This window comes from Pipistrellus kuhlii, unplaced genomic scaffold (genome assembly GCF_014108245.1).
Source record: "Pipistrellus kuhlii isolate mPipKuh1 unplaced genomic scaffold, mPipKuh1.p scaffold_m20_p_16, whole genome shotgun sequence".
Classification (NCBI taxonomy): Eukaryota; Metazoa; Chordata; class Mammalia; order Chiroptera; family Vespertilionidae; genus Pipistrellus; species Pipistrellus kuhlii.
The window spans coordinates 18,886,084-18,912,454 of record NW_023425471.1 but is presented as its reverse complement, the minus strand read 5'-3'; the positions used below and the strand labels follow the sequence as shown (position 1 = coordinate 18,912,454).

Below are 26,371 nucleotides of genomic sequence, written 5' to 3'. Positions count from 1 at the left end.
AATGTGGCTTTTTGCTAAAAGCAAGCAGAAAGAGCCTTCCATATGATGATGGATCATTGGTAAATATTTGTTGAATGAGAAATACCTATTGCTCCAAGCAACTTAAGCCTGTGTTTCTCTCTTCCAAGACTTTTTGTTTCTGTTCCTATGGCTTTGAAACTTCAAATTAAATTGCTCTAGTGAAGAAGAAGAAGACGACGACGACGACAAAGAAGAAGAAGAAGGAGGAGAAGAAGTAGTGAGCCTGGATTGCTTGACTGATGGCCATGGGGCACTTCCCCTGGCCACCTTGCCCAGCATGATTATTGCCATGTTGCCCTTGCAAAGCAGTCACTCAAGTTTATATGTTCAAGTTTTCAATTTCTTCTAATAAAGTTATTGGTTCTTAAGTAAATAAAGGTCTTTCATTTGTGTGTGCAAAACCTCACCTTTTAAGTTTTAAAGCAGGTATCCAGGAGTCTCCAACCATGCCTCAACTAGGTGCAACACTGGACCATGGATGGAGGGAGGGAAGAGGGATCCCCTGGGATCCTGCATGAATAGAGGAGGACGCATTCCCTGGAACCCTGGATTGAGGGAGGAAGGAGGTGTTCCATGGAACCCTGGATTGAGAAAGGAAGAAGGGATTCCATGGAACCCTGTTTTGAGGCAGAAAGGAGGTATTCAGTGGGACCCTGGATGAAGGGCTGTGGTATTCCACGGATCCCTGGATGGTGGGAGGAAATATTATTTGGGACCCTGAATGGAGGAGAGAGAAGGTATTCATTGTGACCCCGTAGGAAGGGAGGAGGCATTCCTTGGGGCATGGCAACAGTGAATATATAAATGAGCCTTAGACTGGTTTTCCCACGGACAGGAGTGTGACTTCTAAGTCACCAGTTACTGGCATGCACATTGCAGTTACAAAGCATTTGCTTATGTATATTTTCTTTCATTTGTATCATATATATATAGATATTCTGCAACAGAGTTCATTTTTAATCTCCTGAGATTTTCAATGTCTGCTTATGAAGATATATTTTCTTTTTTTTTTTTTAATTTCTTTACAAAGCAAGGGCTTCAGGGGTCCTCAAACTTTTTTAAGTGGGGGCCAGATCACGGTCCCTCAGAGAGCTGGAGGGCCGGACTATATGAACTACTAATTCCTACTGTAACACCTCGGCTGCGCTCACTGCCCAAAAAACCTGGCGGGCCGGATCAGACTCCTCTGTGGGCCGCATTTGGCCCGCGGGCTGTAGTTTGAAGACGCCTGGGCTACATGATGCCAAGTGTGATTGAGAAGATGTTTATAAGAAAGGGATGGAAATATGAGTCTGTGAAGACTCCTATACACTGAGTAATGAAACTCCTCTCCAAATCCAACGAAGAGGATTCTGGGGACGAAGAGAATTAGACAATTTTCTACTTACTACTCACTTGGTTGGTGTTTCTCTCATTTTAACATCAGTCAGAATTCACCCTGAATACCTCACTGGGTATGTACAACTTTGATTCCACAACATCTGTAAATTTAATACCTAGTGCTAATAAAAATTTCTAAATGAGCATCAGCTTGGATTCATCAATGTTTTATATATTTAACCAACTATGAAGTGAATATTTACATATGCTTGTCTTGGTGTTTATTGCATTAGAGGTATTATATTCTTATTTTAATTATTCATTAAAATAACCATAAATAAAAGTATTACTTAAAAAAGGATCTTGTTGCCCAGCCGATGTTGCTCAGTGGTGAGTGTTGTCCTATGAACCAGGAGATTATGGTTTGATTCTAGGTCAGGGCACATATTTGGGTTGCAGGCTTGATCCCCAATGGGGGGGTATGCAGGATGCAGCCGACTAATGATTCTCCCTCATCATTCATGTTTCTCTCTCTTCCTTTCCTCCCTGAAAATCAGTAAAAATTTATAAAAAGTTATGCCAGCTACAACACAGGATGAATCTCAAAATAATTGTGCAGAATGAAAGAACTGTATCACTCTAATAATATTCAATTTATGATGCATCATGACAATTATTTTGTTAAGCAAAATTTGTAACACATAACCAACATAATTTATTCATTGTTTGTGAATTGTCTATGGCTACCTTTGCACTACAACATGAAAATTTAGGAATTGTCACAGAGATCATATGGCCTGCAAGCCTGAAATACTTCCTAACTGAATTATTAGAGTAAAATTTACTGCTCCCCTAATCTAGAAGAAAAATACATTCATACATATATTAAATCAATGATGCCACACTTTAGTTGAAGGAAAGATAATACATGCTCATCTTTGGAATAGAATAAAGTAAAATGTTTTTATAAAATTAACTATTTAGTGAGACCTTTTTGAACACTTTTCAAATCTGCCTATTAATTTTAATATTCTTAGCATCAAACATCCTGGAGGCATATCATCATATCTTATAGTCCCTGTTTCTTGTAATGTCTCTCCATGTAATAACTTATCATGCAGACATTTCCCATGACTCCAAAAATGAGAATGTTGAATGTGAGGTAGGGCAGTCTGAACATTATGAAATCCAACGAACTTTCTTCCCAACTGAAATGGCTAATTAATTCAATTGTATATTCATAAAGGGTGGGTTGGCCAGGAAACATGGTTTGTATGTCATATATATATTCTAACCCTACACTCACCCGCATGGGACCAAATGAAATTTATTTAGGGTATTGTGCTGAGGAGTGGACCCTGCACCCCCATGGAGGGATTTTCCAGAATATTATCCTGCTTTTCCAGACTACATAGGGGACAAGACTGAATGGTTCCCTTAGTGCCTGGGACTGCTGCTTACTTTCTATAGCCCAGGACACCAGCAGGACGCTGCTTCTTGCAGGCCTCTGAGCCAGTCAAGTATCAGGACGAAGGTTTCTACAAAGGACACAGGTTTCCCTCAGCTGCCCACAGGGTGGGGGCCCAACACCTGTACTCAGGGCCAGTTCTTGGAAGCAGCATGGGATAGGCAGAGGTTCCAGAAAAATACATGAGATCTAGATTTCAGGAAGTGAGCTGGAAAGTTTCTCCCACAGACTCAACTTTAATAAAAGTGACCACCTGGGTCCAATACTCGGTGTGAAAAGCACCTTTCAAGCTGGGAGATCTCTTAGTCAAAAGCACAGCTAGCATTTCTGCTTGTTTTTGGAGGGATGGGCTGAAATAGGCCTGTGCCCATTAAACTTCCTGAAATGTACATCTAGACTACAGGCTCTCTAACCATCAGGCTTAAGGGTCTATGTGGAATGGTGAGATGTTTTCCAATGGAAGTCCTCCTAGGGGTGGAGCAGGCAGGGTTTGGAAAGGATGATACAGGGAGAAACAATTCTGACAGACACACAGGTACAGACACCAGAAACCAGAAGCCATGTAACAGAGGCTCTGGGTAAATTATGGTTCTTTCTGTGCAGATAAAATGGGCGTTATTGAAAGTCATGGTACAGCTCCTGAATGGGGTCAAAAACTTTTTGACTATCTCCTTCATGGCCTCCTTGAACCTGGCCTGGTTCTCTGAAAGGAGGGGCTGCAGGACCTCCAGAAGCTCCTTCTTGAGCTCCCAGGTAAGCATGGCTCCACTGCTGTAATTCTTCCTGATCTGCTCCAGCTTGTCATCATCCTTGGGAAGAAGGTCAAATACATGAAGGACACATCCACGTGGCTGTTTCCACCAAACTGTCTGTGCTCCTCGATGGTGTCTCTCCCTCCAGAAAACGTGTGCTTATTGACCTTGGTCTTGTTCTGCTTGGCTGTGTCTGTGAGGAAGATGGGGGAGTTGGGGTCGCTGGCACTCTTTTGGGTCTGAGTCCCCTGCAAGGCAGGGAAGAAGGTCAAGTGTAGTAGGGTGGTTTAGGATAGCAGATTCAGGGGTGACATCTCTTGGGGCTGAGGCCCTGGATGTTCATCTTGCCCCGAAAGATCTGTGGGAATGAGTTGCTAAAGGAGGAAGCAGCCTAGATGGCAGAAAAGCTGATCTTCCCCATGTAGTCACTATTTGTGAAGCCAAAAATGCCTTTCACTTGGTTGAAGGTCTCGTTCTTCTAATCTTCACCATGTTCTTGTAGAAGTTTGAGCTCACCCCCATGTTGTCAAGGCCAGTTAAGATAGTCTTGTTGATGTCAAAGCCACAGGCAATGATGTCCTTTGCATTTTCCATGGTGTAGCCAAAGGCTTGGTCCAGGGTCAAGTCTTTCACAGGTACTTCTCATATGTCATTTGAATGAGCAAGAGCACATTAAACATGTCTTGCAACCACTTTGTGAAAATGAACGGACTGTTGTGGCCTGCATGCATGGCTTCAGAAGAGGGGCCCCTGCCCATATACAGGGAAATGGCTTCTTTTTTTCATAGGCATTAAGGACTTGGTTCATGTCTCTGTGTGAGAAGAAGGTGCATCTATGCAGGAAGTGGTGTAGTCTCTGGCCTGTGGCTCTCTCTATTCTGTTTATCAGCTCTTTATCAAAGTTACTGCTTCCGAACAGAACAATGAACTTGCACTGTTCCTCTGTACCATTCAGGGGTCCACAAAATCCACTTCAGCTTCCGTGGCACCTGGGCCACTAACCCAGGTGCTGTAGCTTATTTTTAGCAATAATAGCTTCTTCACTGCAGAATCAGTTTCATCCTGGGCCGCAGGGGACACTGGAGAGGTGGCCAGTGGAGTAGCTGAGATCTCAGTGCAGCAGAGCTCTTTTTAAAAAATCTTTCCCCTCTGGCTCAGTAGTTAAGCATCAACCCATGAAATACCTGTCACAGTTCAATTCCTAGTCAGAGCACATGCCTGGATTATGGCTTAATCCTTCTTCCTCTCTATGAAATCAATAAAAAATATTTTAAAAGAATATTAAAACACAACCTTTGGAACCAGGCAGAAATAAGTTCATACTCCAGTTCAGTCATGTTCTTATCCTATGAGATTACAGGCAAGATGCTTCACAGAATATTTTGGTGAGGATGTGGAGAAATGGCAACCCTAGTACACTGCTGGTGGGAATGCAGACTGGTGCAGCCATTATGGATATTCCTCAAAAAATTAACTATGGAACTGCCATTTGACTCAAGTGCCCATCAGCACAAGTGGATAAAAAAGCTGTGGTATGTTTACACAATGAAATGCTATGTGGCGGTAAAAAAGAAAGAACTCTTACCATTTGCACCAGCTTGAATAGACCTGGACAATATAATGCTAATCAAAATAAGCCAGAGAAAGGTAAGTATCACATGTTCTCACTCATATGTGGAATCTAATGAAAAAATAAACTGATGAATAAAATAAAAGCAGAGACAAAGCAGCATGGAACAGAGTAAGGAATTTCAGAGGAAAAGCAGGAGGGGGGTGGTGGATGGGAATGATTAACCAGAGAACTTATATGCATATATACTACGTAGTAAATAAACCAATAGAGTGTGAAGGCCTTGGAGAGGTGAGTATGAGATGGAGGAGTCAATGGGAAAAAAATACAAATATGCAAAAGGAACATCTGTAATACTTTCAACAATAAATTTAGGAAGAAACATAAAATGTGAAACTTGTTAATTGAATATTTTAAAACATCAGTAGTGCATTTGCATATGCAACATTTTTTGTTCTTTGCCTGTATTATATGTTTTTCTCATAAGCTATAGCAACATAAATACCCCAAGGACAATTTAGAGAGCCTATATATATATACATACATATATATATATAGACAGAGAGAGAGAGAGAGAGAGAGAGAGAGAGAGAGAGAGAGAGAGAGAGAGGAAGGGAGAGGGAGAGATAGAAACATCAATGATGAGAATCATTGACCGGCTGCCTCCTGCAAGCCCCCTAGAGGGGATTGAGCCCGCAAAGCTGCATGTGTCCTTGACCATAATTGAATGTGGGATCCTTCCTTCCACTGAGCTGAACTGACTAGGGCTAAAGGGCCTTTAAATCCTTGATTGAAAATGTGACATAAGCATCTTCAGTTTATTGCTATGTAAAAGGTGTTTCTAATTTTACTTATTGAAAAAAATTTGTGTTTTCCTTTTGTGTTTTCTCTGAACCCTGACAATATTGTAAGCTCCCATTAGAGGAAGTAGTAACTTCATATGTGTAATCATATTAACAACCTCTTTTCTTCTCCACTAATAGTATTGTAGGCTATAAAAGTTACATATCCACTTTTTCTTTATTGAGTGAAATTGGCTTTTTGACTCCTCTATTTACATGATAATTAAATGAAATGTCTGTTTTTTAGCTGTATGTTTCCTTTGCTTTTCCATTTGTTTATTGTTGTTTGGATCGCTGCAAACACATTAAAACTCGATGCTGATGAAAAGAGCTGAGTTCTGTCACAGGAGAAGAGCAAGCTTGCTGGCTGCAGATGCTATTTTCACTGAGTCTTTCAAGTATAGACTGTTCTCTTCTGTAGTTCTGATAGTGGGGAAGGGCACAAAATAAGAATAGAGCCACAGTTGTTTAATAATTATTCACCTTATGAACTACAGATAAGAAGTTTTCTTATAGACCCTGGGAAATTGGAGGCTGAAACAAAACTGTAAAAAGATAAGATGCCTTGATGGGTCCATTACTCAGTAAAGAAATACATTTGAGAAAAGAACAAGGACAGGACATTCTTTGATTTGGTTGCTGTGCTCAGACCCCCTCCAAGGAGTTTGCCTCAGGAACTGAACTTTCTTCATTCCCAGGAAGGCCTGAACTGTTTGTAACATCATAGAAGATTAGCCACCTTGTTATCAGACTTTGAGCTCCTAAAGGCCAGACTGCAGACCCTTCCTTCCCCTTTTCCTGATACACTTGTAGCTGACAGCTGCACATAGCTATCTTCTCTAATGCCCGTATATAATCAGCCAACAGTGGGAGGTCAGAACAGAATTTCCAGGGTGACCAACTGCTCTCCCCATACTGCCAGCATTTTATTGGAATAAATGCTCAAATATTATTCAACCCTGTCTCTGCTTAATTTGGCTCCAGTATTGATGGGCAGCCTCAGAATGATTGTGTCCAGTTTCATTTTTTTCTGCAAGACATATTTTTCTCTTAGAATCAGATAACACTTTTCAGAAGGTAGAAAATGACAAGTAAAGGCTTTCACCTCTAATCACCACTTATATCAAATGGCTGCATTGATGCCACAATATAATAGGGGAAAATTCTTAATTAAATCTAGCAACACTTTGTCACATGAAGTAGAATTTTAGCTGCATTTTTATGCTTTCTTTGAGAACTAAATAAATTTATCTAATATTCTAGATGTTGGTTCTATAAAAGTCTACATTTTATTTACATTTCCCAATTCTGGATAAAGGAATTGGGCCAATTATTTAAGAAAGTAGGAACAATATGTTTAAGTATTTTATGTTAGGTTTTCATATAGAAGACCCAAGAATCTCATTTATGTAACAAGAAGTGATTTAATAAGCCTAATTCCTAATGACAATGCATTCCAGGAAATGTACACTTAACTGTGATATTTGCCTTCAACAATTTGCAAATGATTTTAATATGCCCATCGTTCAGTGTAAGAAAACAGAAGCAGCTGGTACTATTGTGTATGCTTCAGATCACAAGAAAATTAGAGTATACCCTGTATCCACTGTACCCAGAAATATCTATTGAATCTCACAAAAGTAGGAGCCAAGTTATTTTGAAGATTGTTGGTTTCTCCTTATTATAATGAAACTAGTGTCCCAGTGCACAAAATTCATGCACGGTGGCAGCGGGGTGTGTGTCCCTCAGCACAGCTTTCACCCTCTCGGGAACTGAACTTTCTTCTGGGACTCCTCAAGGGATGTCCAACTGCCCATTTAGGCCCATGTCTGACTGCAGTCAGACATCCCTCTCACAATCCAGGACTGCTAGCTCCCAAGTGCTCGCTTACCTGCTGCTTGATTGCCACTAAATTCTTCTGTCTGCCAGCCTGATCACCCCCTAACCACTCCCCTGCCAGCTTGATTGATGCTTAACTGCTCCCCTGCTGTCCTGGTCACCCCTAACTGTCCTCTTCTGCAGACCTGGTCACCCGCAACTGCCTTCCCTGCTGGCCTGGTCACTTCTATCTTCCCTCCCTTGCCAGCCTGGTTGCCCCCAACTACCCTCCCCTGATGGCCATCTTGTGGCAGCCCTCTTGTGCCCACATGGGAAGAGCCAACTTTGACCACATGAGGCGGCCATCTTGTGTGTTGGAGTGATGGCCAATTTGCATATTACCTCTTTATTATATAGGATAATTATATAGGATACTAGAGGCCTGGTGTATGAAATTCATGCATGAGGGGGGGTCCCCTCAGCCCAGCCTGCACCCTTTCCAATTTGGGACCCCTTGAGGGATGTCTGACTACTCATTTAGGGGGGATCAGGCCTAAATGGTCAGTTGGACATCCCTCTTACAATCCAGGACTGCTGGCTCCCAACTCCTCGCCTGCCTGCTTTTCTTATTGCCCCTAACCACTTCTGCCTGCCAGCCTGATCAGCCCCTTACCAGTCCCCCCTGCTAGCCTGATTGATGCCTCAGTGCTCCCCTTCCAGCCTGGTCACCCCTAACTTCCCTTCCCTGCTGGCCTGATTGCCCACATCTGCCCTCCCTTGCAATCCTGGTCCCTCCCAACTGTCCTCTCCTGCTGGTCATCTTGTGGTGACCATCTGTGTCCACATGGGGGCAGGATCTTTGACCACATGGGGCAGCCATCTTGAGTGTTGTAGTGATGGTCAATCTGTATATTACTCTTTTATTAGATAGGCTAGAGGCCTGGTACAAGGGTTGGGGCCAGTTGGTTTGCCCTGAAGGTATTTCTGATCAGGGTGGGGGTTCCCTTAGGGTGTGGGGTGGCCTAAGCAAGGGGCCTGTGGTAGTTTGCAGGCTTGCCACAGCCCCTGGTGACCAAAGCAGAGGCCCTGGTTTCTGGATTTATTTATCTTCTACAATTGAAACTTTGTAGCCTGGAGTAGAGCCAAGCCTTCTGCTTGCTCCATGGTGGTAGCCATTTCTGTTTGGACTTATCTATCTTCTATAATTGAAACTTTGTAGCCTTAAGTGGAGGCCTTGGCAGGCCAGAGTGTGTGGAAAGCTTGGCTTCCTCCATCGCCAGGGGAAACCCAACCTCCCTCCTGCTCTCTCCAGCTCCATGGCTGCCACCATTTCTGTTGGGATTTATATATCTTCTATCATTGAAACTTTGTAGCCTTGAGTGGAGTCCTAGGCTGGCAAGGGCAGGCAGAAAGCTTGGCTTCCATTGCTGGGGAAATCCAAGCCTCCTTCCTGCTCTCTGTGGCGATAGCCATCTTGGTTGGGTTTATTTGCATATTTGTTCCTGATTGGCTGGTGGGCGTGGTTTGTGGACATGGTTTGTGGGTATAGAGGAGTGATGGTTAATTTGTATTACTCTTTTATTAGATAGGCTAATACTATGACTCCAAAGTTTATTTCACTTCTGGAGAGTCCTGCAATTTGGGAAAGCTAGTAAGAAAGCATTATGAAGTCAAAAATAATACAACATGCAAATAATCTGATCTCTAAACAGTCATGGCTCTCCTACCTTCTCTTTTAGTAAAGCACAGATGTTACATTTTGTAACAAATCTTCTGTGGTAATTTTTTTGAGAATAAACAACTGGCAGCTTCACTGAAACAAATTTACCTGCTTTTGATTAGTAATGCTTAGCATTTTAAGAGCATCAGAGGAAGCAATCATACAATCATTGTTACTTCATGGACATAACAAGGGAAATTACTTAAATTAAGGTTTATAGCTAAATCCATTCTCACACCTCCCAATTGATTTCATACTAAGGCCCTTCAACCCAGATAAGGAAGTAACCTGGTGTTTTGTAAAGCATTGATCTGTAAAAGCCAAAAAATCCACAGGAGATGCTTGATGGTTGGTGAATTATTTAAATAAAATATAGAAAGAAAAAATGGGGTTATTTTAGCATCAGTTCTTGAAAGAGTACAACATGTTGCTGCAGTTTGACTTTCAGTACAATGAATCAAAACAGTATAACAGTACCTGGGTTATTATTCCTATGAAGAAAGCTGGTGGGAAAGGATAAAGAAAAAATAGGTAGCAGGAACAAAGTTAGGCTTTCCGAGTAACAACAGATAAAATGGAATTAATTAATCCTAACTCCATTTTTAGAATCACCTGGAGAGTTGCTAATAATGCCTAGACATGGATACAGACAAATAAATGCATATATCCAGGGTTGGCCATAGGCATGTGCAATCACAGTTGAGAATCATTAATTTAAATGATCATAATGTTTTTTCTATTATATTCGTCTGATAGGAAAATATTAAATTAATTGTTTAAAATATATTTCTCTACCAAAGAGGATTTGCAAAGTTTAAGAATATTTACTTAACAGAGCAATACTATGCTAAAATATATTTAACATATGATCAACTTGCCTGGCACATGATATAAACTCAATAAATGTTCTTTTCATTTTTATTTTTCAGTAAGTTTCTGTATTTAAAGATACACATATACACAAACACATATATATATAGTAGTGACATGACACCAAATAAGTATGACTATGTTTTTTATGGAAACATGTCATTTTTCTATTATTTGAATGGCAAGCAATTGTTTTCCCACACAAAAAAAATCTGATTTCAGTTTTAACAGTCTTTTCTAAGACTTTCTTATTTGCAGTTATAAAAAGAGTAAGACATCTGTATCAGAATATTTTTGGTTGCAAGTAACAAAAAACTTTTAACAAAGATAACACATATTAACTTAACATTCTGAAAATTTCAAAGTTGTTCATGTTGTACACTGGTAGGGGTGGCTTCAAGTTAGACTTTATTCAGCAGTGTAATGTCACTAAAGGCAAATTTATTTTTGTGTATTCACTCTCCTATTCCTGGAACTAGCTCCTCTAGCTCTTTCAAGATGGCTGCTAATAAAACCTGGGCCAGAGGCTTCCTAGTTCTTATTCTGTGAGCAAGTGAGAATTTCTTTTTTCCAACCATAAAACAAAATCCTGGACAATACTTTAGAGTAACTAGGTCATATCACATGTTCACCAATAACCAATATTTTATCTAAACAAGATGGAGTTATGCTGATTGGTTTCAGTTGGCACAGAACTGGAACTGGGTGAAGGATGGATAGGGTGGGGATGGCTAGTGATATGGTCGCCTACTGTATGTATGTGTATCATAGGAGTGGTAGTAGTATTGGTGATAATGGTAAACAGGTAGATTCCAGGGAAAGCAATCATCAATGTCTACTACACTGTTCAAATTAACCTATTTTAAATAACTCATCAAACAAGGATTAATACACCAGAATTCATGAATATGTTGTTAGGTATATCCTGTAACTTTCCCCTGAACTCAGTTTCTCCCCTGTGCTCAGCAATTTTTCATTGTGTCCCACTTAGGGCTCCTGTCCTCTCTGCAGTTTTCCTGTCATTCTCATGTCAGGTGCCATAAGAGACAGACAAGTCTCTAAGAAGAGCAGCTCTAGACCCTGCTTTCCACAACTACCTGCACCTGCATCTGGCTTAACTGTTCACCAGGACCCACATAAGAGACATATAAATACCCTGTCCTTCCTGCTCTTGATAGCTGACACCTTGCTTTTAATTTCATTCGGCCTTGTTCCTCATGGCATCAACTTAACATATGTATGAATATTTTTATTGTACACCATATATGATTATTTTATTACATGAAATGAAAATGCAAGAACACTTTCTTTTATAAATTCATTGAGGATGTAAGGTATTCAACACAACACTATATTTTTTAATGTTTCATTTTTTATTTTATTATTATTTTTAATATATTTTATTTATTGATTTTTTACAGAGAGGAAGGGACAGGGATAGAGAGCTAGAAACATCGATGAGAGAGAAACATCGACCAGCTGCCTCCTGCACACCCCCTACTGGGGATGTGCCCACAACCAATGTACATGCCCTTGACTGGAATCAAACCTGGGACCTTTCATTCCGCAGACCAATGCTCTATCCATTGAGCCAAACTGGTTTCAGCAAATGTTGTTTTTTTTTGTTTTTTTTGTTTTGTTTTTTTTTTTTGGCAGGACACACACAGTCTTTATTGGAAGAAAGGGTACCCCTGCTGGCTGCTTCCACAGAGAGGGGAGGAAGAGAGGGATGGCTGGGGTACAAGCACTTTCAAGGATAGGGGACGGGGCTTAGGGCACTTAGCACACGCTGATTGGTGATTAGGGACTTAGGAATGGGGGGGGGGGGGAGGCTAGGACACTTGGCAGGTGCTGATTGGTGGTTCAGAGCTCAGGAATGTCTGGCCTGCAGGTAGGGTTTACGTCTGTCCATCAACTGGAGGATGGGAGGATCTATCATGTACTGTACAAAATTATTTACATGTGCATTACCTCTCCCCCTTCTAGAATGAAAGAACATAAGCTCAGGGGTCTAGCATCCTTTGATACTGTATCCCCATCTCCAGTATTCTTTCAATAATATTTGATGAATGAATGAGTGAATGTTTTTTTTGTTTGTTTGTTTTTTGTGTGTGAGTGTGTGTGTGTGTGTGTGTGTGTGTGTGTGTTTTCTTTTATTGTGGTCAACGCCTTTATTTATTTATTTATTTATTTATTTAAATTAATTAATTTATTTTATTGATTAAGGTCTCACAATAATTGTCCTTATCCCCACATTCCCATCCCAACCCCTCCCTACATATGCCCCCACCACCCTGTTGTCCATGGCCACTTTTCTTAAAGAGAGAGGAAGAGAGAGGGAGAGAGGGAAACATGGATATAAGAGCAAAACATCCATCCGCTGCCTGTTGCATGCTCCCTACCGGAGGATCAAGCCCAAAACTTAGGCAGGTACCCTGATCAGGAATAGAACCTGCAAACTTTGGATGCATAGGACAATAAGCCACTGAGACACACTGGCCAGGGCTATATAAATTTATAAATCTACATCAACTATACTTATGAGTAAATTAAAAATATTTTTTCAGCCACAACATCACCTGTATTTAAGTACTAGAGGCCCAGTGCACAAAATTCATGCACTAAGAGGGGGCAGCCTCAGCCCATATTGCAATAGGGTGCAGCCAGGCTGAGGGACCCCATTGGTGTGGGAGGGACAGGGGGAGGGCCCAGGGCATGTCCAGCCTGTCTTGCTGCATCCTGATCTGCTGAACCCCAGCAGCAAGCTACCCTATCATTTGAGCTGAAACGTCTGCCCCCTGGTGGTCAGTGCACATCATAGCAAGCAGCTGAGTGGCTTTAGCATATCATTAGTATATTATTCTTTGATTGGTTGAACAGATGACCGAATGAGAGTACACTTAGCATATTGGGCTTTTATTATATAGGGTTACACTGGAGATAATATATATAATTGAGAGGCTCCTTAAGTTTCTCGCCCAAAGATGCTCATAGTGTTTCAATAATATTTTCATGTGGGATCCTAGGTGAAAACAAATATGTAAGAGTTCTGTTTATTGAGTTTTTAGGTTCAGACAACTTATTAGATATTTTTGTGCTGATGATTTAGTAGAAGCCATTAGAAAACATATATATATATATATATATATATATATATATATATATATATATACCTTTCAAATATATAAATTGGAAGAAAAATAAATTTTAATTTAACGTATAAATAACCATAAGATCTATTTGCCTTTGCACACTGCATACCTCAAACCTTGGAATCCATTTGGATACCATTACCCTCATTTCTTGACCTGCATTGATTTTTGTACAGTATTTGCTTTTTATCAGAGCAACTACCAAAATCCAGTTTCACAAAGATATGACATTGAAAGTTTTTCCTTATGCAATATTGCTTTTAAAATGGTTATTAAGAAGTAAAAGGCCCAGAAAAAAAAAATCCCTCTTTCCTGCCCGAGCTTCAGATAGAAAAAGACCTGTTCTAGAAAGGAAATCTTAACTTATTCACCTCAGCCTAATTTGAATTAAGTATGGTAGATAGGAAGGTGCCAAGCAGGGGTCTGTTAACTAATAGATCACCCCACTGTGTCTCATTGTTATTGAGGTTGCCTAACAAAATTGGACTGCCATGTATGTTCTGTTCTTCCTCAACTACATGTAAATTGCCCAGTCCCTTTGAAATCTCAGATCCCTACTCTCCCTTGCCATTCTTTGTCCAAAATGACATATATACCCAATTTTGCATCACTACCATTGTAATTTTCATGCTTATGTGAATTCCCCATGCACATATTAAAATTTTATCCCCCTTGTTAATATGGCTCTGTTCATTTGATTAATAGCCCAGCTAGAAATACTTAAAGGTGGGAGGAAAAGTACTTTTTTTGCCCCCATGATATAATCAGTCAAAATTTTATATGATATAATAAAAAAAATCTGTGAATTACTTTGTCTTATTAGTTTTTACCTTCTCTGACAGATATTGTTGGACTTATTTTAAAATTTTAAAACTTCTATTAGGGTTCTAGGGTATCTTGGTGTACAGTTAGACTTGTAACAGAAGACAAAATAAAAGTCAGAATTGGAAAGCCAGGTCTCCAAATTAAAAGTGCCAGGAGGTGACAGCTAGTATTAAGAAAAATCAAATTACCATATAAATATTTCAAATATCTTCTTAATAAGTTAAATACTTGATTTGTATAACAAATTTTTAATTTATATACTTCTCCAAAATAACACATTTATAGAAAAAAAGTGCATAATATGATATAAATTAATCTTTGAAATTTAAAAAATTCTCTACTATTTCAGTAAATTAGCATCCTGTACTCAAGATAACCATCGAATTACAAACTCATTCTAATGAAAAATGGGGAGAGGCCAGTTCAGGAAGAGATGCAAACACATATTACTCTGGATTAAAAAGTTTAGGATACTTTTAAAACAGTATCAATGGCAATAATTGTTGGGACCAGTTAATGCTCTGAATTTAACCCATAGGCTTGATTGACTTATCTCAAATTCATAACTAAGGAGATGTTAAAACATTAAAAAAATCATCTCCTCTGGATTTCCTCTTACAGTGAATGCCTGGTTGTCACAAAATTATGACAGATAGAGTACTATATTTTTCTCAAAAAATAGCAGTAAAAACCCAAAGGCTAATGTATCACAGTAAAATTCTAGGAGGAGACAAATCACTTGTCAGTAAGATATTTTGTGATAAATCTTACAGTAGTGACCTTGTTTGGCTGCTGTATTGTGCAAAAAGAAGAGAGGAAGCTAATCAAAATAGCATGAATGATTAATGTATTTCATACAAAGCCCATAGAATATATTTGCTAAGGTACTGCAGTGATAAGAAGGCAAACAACTGATAGAATTCAAGTAAGGATTTTCAGAAGGAGTTCTTAACAGAGACACCTGCAGTTCATTTCTTAGTTTCTGTTAACTATACAAACTGAAGTACTAATACCAGAATACACATTGTGAAGAAAAAATGACATTCAAATTCTAGGTTGAAAACTGGGGCTATGTAGTAGATTTTATTAATGATAAATTCTAGAAAAGGATTATGTATTCTGCTGACATAAGGCTTAGCCATATGATTTGCTTTGACTAAATCTGGGTATTTTCCACAAGATTTCCCTTGGGCTACTTTTTTAACATAGATTTTAAACTGACTGGGTGGTTCATCATATCTTCCTTTCCCTTCTGCCACAATAACCAACACTATTCCAGACCGAGGCTGTTCTCTCAATGTAGAGCATTTGGGTACATGGGATTACTGAGCCACTGAGATATTTAGGATGCTTTTCACTGCAACATAAACTAACCTCTTTTGATGGATGCAAGTTATTAGACATTAATATTAGCATAAACTAAATGTGGAGAAATAGAGAAAAGTGAACAAAGGAGTAATTAATTTTACAATGGGTATATGAAGCTTTTATGAGCACGTGAAAGACTCAAGTCTTGAAAATAGAGAAAGGAGAAAAGAAAATGGTAATAACTCCATTGTTAGAATCAATGACATCAGACTCAAGTGAATGAGCATAGCTGTCATGATTATCCAGAAACAGCCATTGTCATACATTTTATCTGAGCTCAAAATGTTTTAGTTACTTTTTCATGATCACACATCTAGTAAGGGACAGACACAAAATGCATTACCTTAAATTATACTACAGTCACATGAGCACAAAGTATGAGCATCCATCTAGTTGTGGCAGTTGCTTAGTTCTCCCTTGAAGAGAGAAGCTGCTTTGGAGAGTAGTTAGTTTAGATCCTCCAGCACCAGTGCCTTCAGGATTCAAGATTTGCTGTAGACATTTGAATCAAGGATAATTTCCCTAGGAAACTTTCCCCTCCCCCTTCGGCCAGTGACTAAGCATTTCTGCCCAATGTAATGTCTCCTCTATGGATAATCTTTATAATGGGGCTTTCTGTTGAAATGCTCAGAGTTTCTCAGAGTTGCATTGTGATCTGAAGCTCTTCCAACCTCCTCCTCCTTTTCCCCCCTCTCCCTTATCAGGTACGTACCCATATCATGGTCTGAAGGCTTTTGCTGCCCACTCCTGCTCCCTCACCCCTTTTCTTACATACGTTTCACCTGTGAATAAAAAGTTCTGAAAATTGTTAAAATAGTAACAATAGACTTTATTTTGAACCTCTGTAATAGATATCAACACTATCACAATAGGGGTGAGAGATTGGACTCAAAGGTATATGTGTGCCCTTGCAGTCTTTGCTATTCTGTTGCTTCCAACAGCCAGCAAATCTGGGTATTTTCCACAAGATTTCCCTTGGGCTACTGGTGCCTCTTTGCTTTAGTTCACACACAAAGCTGGAAGTACATGGGGATTTATAGTCTCTGTTTGATTGACAGGACATGAAAACCTGTTTTATTCTCTTGGGTCAAGATAACCCTGAAGCTTAACTTTCACTCCAGAGTTACCCTATGGGATCAGGTTGAAGTATTACCTTCCACAGGAACTTCTCTGAAATCACATTTTTGCTTGACTTCTTCCATTTGCCTGTCCTGCTTGCTCTGTCTTGCTTCCCTTACCTATGGGTTGGAAACACTACCTTAATAAATCACGTACACAGGATTCTTCCTCTCAAGTCTGTTTCTAAACCTAAGAAAATCACTTATTAAATCTAAGTCATGATGTTAAGTAATAACAATGGCTTTTGTCTTTAGGAAGGTAATTGAAAAATCACAATATTTTGTGCTGTAACACCACCGATACATATTATGAAATGATATTCCTGAGAAGGGAGTAGTCATCATTAGCTAGTCTCTTCAGGGAAGTTAACATTTAAACAAGTTATTGAAGAGTGAACTAATGAGTAGGTATCCAGTACAATGAAAAGAAATGAAGGTCATTTAAACAAAGGAAATGGACTCTGCTTTGAGGATAGTTTTACTGGAAAGGGATTTATAGATTTCATTTTATTCTGGAAGGAGAGCTTCACTGTGAACTCTGACCCCTTCTGAATTATATAGGTGAAACAAGAGAATCAATAACCTCAGAAACTATATTTAATACAAAATAGGTCTGTAAGCCAGATTGGACTAAAACTCAGGAGACGAAAAGTCATGTAGCACGCTGCTAACCACTATAGAAATTGCTTAGCCTGTTAGACTTTGGGGGGAAAATAACCAAGACAGCAGAAATAATAATAACATACAATGAATAAGAGTAATAAGATATGTATATAGCCTCCCCCCCCCTGCACACCAAGATAACCTATTAACGTGCATTGTTAAGATGTTTTTCATCCCACAAAATGAAGGACACCCCACTGCAATCTCACTGAAACCAGACAAGGGGACACCATCAGGGAAGCTGATGACCAGAAGATGAAAATTAAGTGCTTATCTAATCAAGGACCAATCAGTGAGACCTAGGACCCCAAACCCCTTACTCACGATTACTCATGATTACTCATGATTACTCATGATTTTTGCTCCATAAAACCTCTTGTCTAAACCATCAGGCAGATTGGATTTGAGTACTAGCTTTCCTATTTCCCTTGATGGTGCCATTCATAATAAAATACTCAAATCTTTCTTCACTACACAGCCTGGTGTCATTTTTTTTTTAACTCTTTACATGGGCAAGGAAAATTCATTCAGAATTAGTAGACTTCAGTGTAACCAAAGGGACTATTGTGTGCAGAACATTTTCCCCTGGCAAGCAAGGAAAAACAAATGCCTTTTATATAGGGAAAACAAAACTTTAAAACAGTTACACACTTGACAAATAGTTGGAAGTTCCATAAGTTGTTGTAAGCCAAATAGGAATGATTTGATGCTTTTAATTTTAAAGTTAAAATATATGTATTTTGCATGTTTAGTTCTATACTGTATTTCTAAAAATCATTGCTCAGTTTATTTTCTTTGAAATGAGAAATCATTTATGGTTTTTGCATTGCTAATTCTTTTAGGAACATGACTCCCACTTAATATGTTTCAATTATTTTCAGATTAAAATATCTAATTTAATACATGAAAATTAGAGATGCATAATAATTTATCTAAGACTTAATTATTAAATATATGGACTAAATGTTTATTTTATTTTTGAGATAACTGATATGCAAGTTACTTGCCAACCACTTCAATATAATTTTATGCACATGATAACTGGCACAGACACTGGGAATTCTAAAAAATAATTTAAATGACAAGTCCAGCACAGCCTGTCATTTCTCACTGCTTGGTTAAGTAAAACCTGAATAAAGACTTAACTATGAAATATTATATGCTCCTAGATACCTATACTTCAGACATAATAAAGATATCAAAAGAATGATTATTAAATCTGAGAGTTTAATTTAGTCTCAACTCAGTTCTTTGTATTTAAAGTTTAAAGAATATAATTAAAAATCATGATTGATTTTTTATTCTACTTATATGCACTTTGCTTCTTTCAAAATAAAAAATGATATATAATACATATAACTTTTATTCACCTCTTCACTGTGACCTAAAAAATGGTGTTATTTTTTCCAATATAAGCTTGAAAAATAGCTCTGACAATTTTCCAATACTGTTCACATACTGCTTTGAAATTTTTCTTTAAGTGTCTTCAAATCAACATTTTTCATTTGGTTCCAGCAAAGATAGCCTTCCCTGCTATTGTGAAAATCACTTCTCTTTGCAAATAGATTGGCAAAATCTGGATCATGAACAACAGAAGTTCATGAATTTCTAATTTACATTGAAAGGCCCTAAAATATTCTTTGCACATTAAAAAAGCTTTGTAAGTCAAGTAGTATTTTTAACAAAGTTAAAATATCACCAGAATTACTCTTGGAATGCATGGGAAAGTGTTATGTGAAATTATAGTGCAATGCTTAGATACTTGCAGAAACTCCATTTCTTAACATTTTAATTGAAAAAGTAGGTTCAGCTGCTTGCTTCAACAAAAGGCAAACTTGTGAAACAGGTGCTGGTACAAAAGGACAGAAGTTTATTTAGGTGCCATGACCTGGGAGAATGTTGGACTCCCATCTTAAAGACCATCTCCCCTTCCTGTTCAAGCCAGCAGTTCTTATAGAGATACTGGAGGCCTGATTCACAAAATTTGTACACGGGGGGGGGGGGGGGGGGGGGGCTCAACACAGCCTGCACCCTCTCCAATCTGGGACCCCAAAGTAGATGTCCAACTGCCTCTTACAATCTGGGACTGCTGGCTCCTAACTACTTGCCTGCCTGCCTGCCTGCTTGATCACCCCTAACTCTTCTGCCTGCCTACCTGATAGCCCCTAACCACCTCTGCCTGCAAGATCACCCCTAACTGCTCCCCTGCTGGCCTGATAGCCCCTAATGGCCTCTGCTTCACCCCACACCTAAGACCCAGGCTTCCCTCCTCTGGCTGGTAGCAGGCACCCAGGACCCAGGCTTCCCTCCCTCTGGCTGGCCACAGGCACCCAGGACCCAGGCCAGCTTCACCCAGGCTACCCACAGCTGCAGGGGACCAATGGTGGGCGGCTTTTCCTGAGCTGCAACTGCAGGTGCCTGCAACCATGGGGCAGGTGTCTTGTCCCTCTCCCAGGCTGGACCTCATGCACAGGTACAGCCACTGGAGCCCAGGACCATGAGGCTGGAGGCTTGTCCCTCTTCTGGGCTATAGCCCCAGCTGCTGGTTCCTGGGACCCTGGGGCAGGAGGCTTGTCCCTCTCCTGGGCTGCAGGCACAGGTGCAGCCACTGGTGCTCAGAACCATGGGGTGAGAAGTTTGCCCCTCTCCCAGGACGCAGCCTGGCTGGTCCCCATTCCTCTCTCCCCAGTGTTGAGTGTCTGAGCCATTAAAGCATGACAGTGTGAGTGCGTGATGACCATTTGCATACTAGCTCTTTATTATATAGGATGGTGGTGAGGACATTTTTTCTATCCAATTATCTTGCTAGCTTTTGGCATTTTGGGCCCTGTCCATTCATCCTTCTAACTTTTGGCACACTCAATGTAAGAACCTTTTCCTGTGGTTGGGGGATAAACCCCTGCCCTCCCCAACTGTCTTCTTATGAGGTTCAGTGGAGTGTGGGAGGCTGTAGAATCTTCCACTGTCAGAAAGTCCAAAGATACTATAGCCTCAGCTCGCCTCTCAGTGCTGGACACAGGCTGCACATCTAGGGGAGCCAATTGGAATCTGTATGGCACACCTGGATCCATGTCTGCCTGCATCTTCTGTGCAGCTCCCCATTCAGGCTAGCCCTGTGACTCCCTGTTTATGGTATGAACCTGACTCTTTCTCCTTTCTGTATATCAACTGCCTTCCTTAAACATTCAACCCTTAGGACAACAGACTCAGATCTGTATCAACCTGTCTTAAGAACAAAGCCTTAGATCTGTTGACCACAGAAATAGAGTTTTGTTCAAGCTAAAGGTAACATCTTGACTTTAGTTGTGTTTAGCCCCAGGCCTATAAAAACTGAGTGACATATGGACCACACCCTCATGAAACTTGACAGAAAAAATGTCCTGGCTGATATAAGGACCTGATACAAGGATCAAATATGCCCTATCCTGGCCCCAACCAATCAGTAGAGACCACGACCAACCCAACTCCTTTAGCCACCATGATTAATGTTCCCCCACCCCGCCCCCCATATAACCCTTCGCCTGGACTCCATCAGAGCTCCAAGTCTTTCACTAGCTTACATGAGGCTCAGGGATGAGTGCCATTTCCTCAACTAATAAAATGCTGCTTGTGTTTGACTGGGCTTTGATGTTTTGATGTATGCAGACAAATGCACCCCTTTAGTCCTGTGGCAGTACTTCATTGAATTTTTGTCCTCAAGAGCCATTAGTTTTTAAAACTCATCTGAATAATGTTTTATACTATCAAGTACTCTTATCAACAAATATATATTCTACTCAGAATTTGTCTAAGTGTTGTATACAGTGCAAAATAAACAGAAGTTATATAATTTTTACTTTTAGAGCACTTAGTTCTTATTTGTGGAGATACACTGAATATAAATAATTCTATTAGAGAACTATTAAGTATAAATATGTACAACTCTAAGTTTAATAGTTTATAAAAGAGAATGATCAGCCGAAACCGGTTTGGCTCAGTGGTAGAGCGTCGGTCTGCGGACTGAAAGGTCCTAGGTTCCATTCCGGTCAGGGGCATGTATGTTGGTTGTGGGCACATCCCCGGTAGGGGTGTGCAAGAGGCAGCTGGTCGGTGTTTCTCTCTCATCGACGTTTCTAGCTCTCTATCTCTCTACCTTCCTCTCTGTAAAAAGTCAATAAAAAAGAAAAAAGAGAGAATGATCATTAAAGGCTGACATTTATGGAAAAGTCTCCAGGGGAAGTTGTGGCTCACAGTTAGATGAAAAAATACCTAGGATTTAAAAATAAAAGAAAAAACTATTGCCATACTCTTTAAGTTTTCATTTAAAAGAAAATGTCCTTTTCATCTTTAGAGAAAATATTAAAATGTTAGTGAAGAGGAGCAGATTTTGCTGCCCTCAAATATGTCTTTTCATAATAAGGATTATCTTGAGCTGGTATTTTTAAAAAATAGCAGACACAAGAGAAACTCTGAAAACCTAGCAGAAGTTACCCTTTTGTAAATTTATAAGGGATATCTTCATTTGTCAGGGTGTCTCCCCATCTGTACCAGGAAGAGGAGGATGACTAAATTTTTAGAAATTCTTACCAATAGAGAAGACAATACCTAAAATTGTGTAACAACCTTACCCTTATTAACTATGCTTTGCTCCACCACCCCCAACCTCCCAGAACAGGTCTCTCTTCTTCTCCTCCTACCCTCTCAACCACCTTTTTTGTGTTTAGCTGTATTGAAGGTGATGATTGGGCCATTTCTAAGAGTTACCATACTCAGTTTTCCTGGGTATCAGCCATATATTCAGGAGGTATGCATGTTACTAAACTTCTGTTTGTGTGTTTTTTCTTGTTTTTTTTTTTTTTTATTATTCTTGTTAATTTGTCTTTTATCACAGGTGCTTTTAACCAAGAACCTAGAATAGTAAATGTAAAATTATTTTTATTCCTTTATGATAAAAAGATATTGATTGAAAGAATGCTTATATTGCACTTTCATGCTACAGAGTATCCATCATAATTGCAATTAAATAATAATTATGGAAGTAATTCTGTATACTTTTTAAGTTTTTATTAATTTCAGAGAGGAATGAAAAGGAAGAGACATAGAAACATCAATGATGAGAGAGAATCATTGATCAGCTGCCTCCTGCATGCCCTACACTGGGGATCGAAATGGCAACCTGGGCATGTGCCCAGACTGGGAATCAAACCCTGACCTCCTGTTTCATAGGTCAATGCTCAATCACTGAGGCATGCTGGCCAGGCAATTCTGTATACTTGTATGCACTATCCCACTAGAATATAGAATCCATAGACTATGAATTGTATCTTTCTTGTCCATTGCATTTAGGTTAAATTCTTTGGAATACCACAAAAGTTCTATCACTTACTCTCAAGTAATGTACCATTATGCCATTTATTATTACACTAGTGGCCCAGTGCATGAAATTAAAGCACATTAAAAGGGTATTAATTAGAGGAAATGAAGTTATACCATTTATTATTACATTAGTGGCCCAATGCATGAAATTAAAGCACATTAAAAGGGTATTAATTAGAGGAAACCAAGATGGTGGTATAGGTAAAGACCTGAAATTGCTGCCTCGCACAACCATTTCAAAACTACAACTAAAAGACAAAACAGACATCATCCAGAACTACAGGAATCCTGGCTGAGTGGAAACTCTACAACTATTGGTAGAAGGAAAAAGAAAAGCAAACTGAGACTTAGAGGAGGTGCAAAAGTAAAATCCAGAGGTAAGGAGGTGTGCACACAAAAAGGGCTGGCAACTGAGTACGTGGCTGTCATTTTCAATCTGGTGGGAGACACAAGCTCCTGACTGCTCTGAACTCCAGTTCTGGGCAAGACTCTGGGGACCCAGACTCATATGGGAAGAAACTGGACTGTCTGGCTTTGGATGGAACTCGAGGGCAGCTTTCTCTCAGAGGTGCTGGCAACAATTACCAAGGGACACTGAAATCCAGGGGCCTCTTAGGGAAGGGTTGAGGATCAGACATAGCTGTTTGATCCACCCTGTTGATTCTCTGAGACCCCTCCTCATCCAAACTGTGCACAGAGGCTTTTGCATATGAATGGCCTGGTCCTTTGCAATCTAAAATTGCCTAACAGATTGCAACTGGGTCAGAGAGTCCTAGTACCACCAAAAGAAGGCCCAAAGCCACACAGAAGCTTGCATTGCTTAACAGCTGGGACTCATCTGGGCACTTCCAAACCCAAAACAGAGAAGAGGAATGTGAAGATCTCTCCATAGCTCCTGCTTGGTGGCCTCAAGCAGAGGCTAAATTAGCACCTCCTTGTAGATCCAAGAGCCAGTGTACCCAGTGGTTAGAGTAGGACCATCCAGATTACGACTCCTCAGATCCATAAGGGACACACTCAGAGATCAAACTCAGTGAGCACCAAAGCCCCACTGAAGCAAGTCTTGCCCCATAAGGCTGTTGCCAGCACAGAAGTTCTACCAGTGTAGTCACAGTGGGTCCTCACAGCCAGTTGACCTGGGAGTTAATTCCTACCAGTGATACCAACAACAATAAAGGCTTAACTACAACAAGACTGTGCACACAGCCCACAAATGGGTGCACTAAGAGTGCCCACCTCAGGTAATTAGGGAGGCTGAGCCACTGGATCCAATAGGACACCTAGCACACTAAGCCACTCTATTAACACAGAGAAGCAGCAAAAATGCATAGATGAAGAAACAGGTCACAAATGAAAGAAATGGATGAAAGAGAATTACTGGATATAGAATTCAAAACCATGGTTATAAGATTTTTCAAGAATCTTCTTCTAGTAACCGCCGATAAATTTAGTGAGACCCTCAAGGATATGAAAAAGGGCCAACTAGAAATTAAGCATACACTGACTGAAATAAAAAATAATATACAGAGATCCAACAGCAGACTAGAGGATCACAAGAATCAAGTCAAAGATTTGAAATACAAAGAAGCAAAAAACACCCAACCAGAAAAGCAAAGAGAAGAAAAAAAAATCCAAAAATATGAAGATAGTGTAAGGAGCCTCTGGGACAACTTCCAGTGTACCAACATCAGAATTATGGGGGTATCAGAAGAAGAGAGCAAGTGATTTAAAATCTATTTGAAGAAATAAAGACAGAAAACTTCCTCGACCTGGTGAAAGAAATAGACTTTCAAGTTCAGGAATCGCAGAGGACCTGAAACAAAAGGAATCCAAAGAGGACCACACCAAGACACATAATTAAAATCCCAAGAGCAAAAGACAAAGAGAGAATATTAAAAGCAGCAAGAGAAAAACACTTAGTTACCTACAGGGGAGTACCCATATGATTGTCAGCTGATTTCTCAACAGAAACTATGCAGGCCAGACGGGAGTGGCAATATTCAAAGTGATGAACAGCAAGAACCTAGAACTAAGATTACTCTACCTAGCAAAGCTATCATTCGGAATTGAAGGGCAGATAAAGAGCTTCACAGATAAGAAAAAGCTAAAGGAGTTCATCACCACCAAACCAGTATTATATGAAACAAGAGGCCTGTTGCACAATATTCATACAAGAATAGGTCTTCCTTCCCCTGGCTTCACTCCCAGCTGCCCAGGAGCCAGCAAATCCCCACTCCCCGGCTACCTGGGAGCAGCATGACCCTGCTCTCCGGCAGCCCAGGAGCTGGCATGTCCATGCTCCCAGGCCACCCAGAGCCACAAGTCCTTGCTTTTATCCAGAGCACCACTTCAGTAGCTTCCTCTGCCACCTCCCTTACCCTCATAGCAGGCTTCACATCACTTTGTGCCTGCATATGCAAATGAACCTCCATCTTTACTGGGTTAATTTGCATACTCACTCTGATTGGTTGTGGGTGTAGCTGAGTGATGGATCATTTGCATGTTTCTCTTTTATTTGGTAAGATGCTGAAAGGTATTCTTTAAGAAGAGGAGTTAGGAAAAAAAGGTAAAGATAAAAATTATGAACAACAAATACTATCTATCAACAAGTGAATCTAAAAATCAAGTGAATAAAATATCTGAGGAACAGAATAAATTGGTGAATACAATAGAATCAAGGGCATAGAAAGGGAGTGGAACTGACAATTCTCAGGGGTAAAGGAGTGTAGGAGGTGTGGGAAGAGACTGGACAAAAATCATACATCTATGGATGAGGACAGTGGGGGGGGGGGTAAGGGTAGAGGGTGGGGTGGGAACCAGGTAGGGGGAAGTTATGGGGGGGGGAAGAGAAACAACTGTAATAGTCTGAGCAATAATGATTTATTTAAAAGTAAAAATAAATAAATAAACAATAAAATAAAAGTGTATTAATTAGAGGAAATATTTTAATATTTTTATTTGCCCTTTTCTCTATAATAGAAGTGTCAGAGATGAAAGAAAATTAATAAAATGTATATGAAAATCCTCCTCCTGTCAGAGTCTGGGGAGTGCTGCAGGACCCAGTGTCAAGTCCCTGTCCACCTGCATGCACCTCGAAACTGAGTGAGACCCATACCCTGCTTGCCCCATCCCCCGTCAAGACCTGCAGGGTATGGGGTGAAGCCTCAGGTCCCCCAGCCTGGCCTCAGGTCCACCAGCCCCAACACTGGGGTGGGAGTAGGAGGGCAGCCCCAGGTTCCCAGCCTCAGTGCGAGGGTGCAAGGGCATGAGGGCATGAGGGTGTGAGGGCTTAATGGCCATTTTCTTTATTATATAGGATGGTTGCATCTCTGCTTATCATAAATTTTGCTCAAAAGTAAATTCCAATGATGGCTATTATTTTGAGTATCTTTGCTAAAATACTCTTTTGGAAAGAAAATTTTCACACAATAAATATTTCTATATTAAAAGCAGTGGTTTTTTACTAGCTGTAAAATTGAAAGTTAATTTAATTTGCTTTTATTATTAAA

At 40.0% G+C, this 26,371-nt stretch overlaps 1 pseudogene; it reads right to left on the bottom strand.

Annotated features, from left to right (window-relative positions):
* Positions 1–3,424: 3,424 nt before the first annotated feature.
* Positions 3,425–25,294, bottom strand: LOC118720199 (annotated as a pseudogene).
* Between the last annotated feature and the right edge of the window lie 1,077 nt (positions 25,295–26,371).